The sequence below is a fragment of the Myotis brandtii genome, unplaced genomic scaffold (assembly GCF_000412655.1).
Source record: "Myotis brandtii unplaced genomic scaffold, ASM41265v1 scaffold6, whole genome shotgun sequence".
NCBI lineage: Eukaryota > Metazoa > Chordata > Mammalia > Chiroptera > Vespertilionidae > Myotis > Myotis brandtii.
In genome coordinates this window covers 793,967-795,467 of record NW_005370271.1, presented here as the reverse complement: position 1 = coordinate 795,467, position 1,501 = coordinate 793,967, and positions in this window count along the sequence as shown.

Genomic DNA, 1,501 nt, shown 5'->3' with positions numbered 1-1,501 from the left:
GATAAGTTCTGAGGGTTCTGTGACCTTAGGGAAGCATGCTGTAGCAGAAAGGGTGTGGGCTTGAGAGTGACACCTGATTTCTAGCCTGGCTCTGTCTCTTGCCAGCTGTGTGACCTGAAGAAAGTTAACCTTTCTGTGGTGTGAATTTATTATCTGGAAGAATAAGAAAATGTAGGTATTGTTTCGACTTACTGGGAGGATTGTATGAGATACGTATGTGAGGCTTGTCTCAGCACCTGCCTGCCATACTAACACCCCCACAGGTAAGTACAGGGACTGTATTTTGTGAAGGACAGTCAAGGTAGTTGGTGTGAAGAGGTTTGCACCCCCTCCCCCCGAGTTGTGCATCTATTTATTTGTGAAGCTTTACAGAGGCCTAAAATTCAGTTGTTTTTAGCCATTTTTGGGGAAAATGATGAAATCATACAGAATCAGTATTATCTTGGAAATCTGGGAAGTACTGTTAAAATGACTAAGAACTACCACTTAGACACAATTAGACCTGCACTCTAACTTCAGAGAAATCCTGTTGGGGTTTTCAGGTAGAAAGAGACTGGTGATTAGTCACATTGACATCGAACATTGTGATTTACGTTTGAATGGTTTAGGATTTTTGATTCTTGTTTTAGCAAAGCTGATGATTTGACCTTTAACAGACTAAGCAGTGAGTTTCATAGAAGATTTCCTCCTGAGTTGCATTTGAGTTGTTCATTGAATTAGTTGACAAAGGGGGAAAACCTGTTGGTCAAGAATGTGCTTGTTCCCCTCAGTTAAGTTTCTGCTAATCACAGTTGCCTAACAGGAAGTTTGTCTTTGTAGGCAAATGAGAGACAAACCAGGGACCTGACAGTCCAGTAGGGTATCTCTAACCTGGATCTTACCATAATTTTAACAAAACTCAAAGATTGCAGAGTTCTGTGATGTCAGCAGGAAGCATTTCAGGACATTCCCTCTCAGGGTTAGTTAACAATGAACGCTTTCGAGCTGTGAAGTAGAAACCACGGGACATTAACATGTAAAAGTCTGTGAGTACAGAGATGTGCAAATACTATAAGTGTAATGAATATAGGAACCATTCTCTTAATAGCAAGCTTCTGGTTCACAGAAGGAAAAGGAGAATTAAATGAGAGTTCTACTACTGAGAAAAAAGGAACTTGAGTAATTTTTACATTTTTAAGAGTTAAATTGAGAACACTTACCCACTTGTGAGAACTAATAATAAAATACATTTGGTTCTGTGAAAGGTCACTTGGGTACTCAAAGAGGAAGGGGCAGAAGATAGGGAGACCTCAGTCTTTACACTCCTGGTCTGGCAGCTATTGATCTTTATGTCTCTAGCCCAGGGGTGGGCAAACTTTTTGACTCGAGGGCCACAATGGGTTCTTAAACTGGACCAGAGGGCCGGAACAAAAGCATGGATGGAGTGTTCGTGTGAACTAATATAAATTCAAAGTAAACATCATTACATAAAAGGGTACGGTCTTTTTTTTTTTAGTTTTAT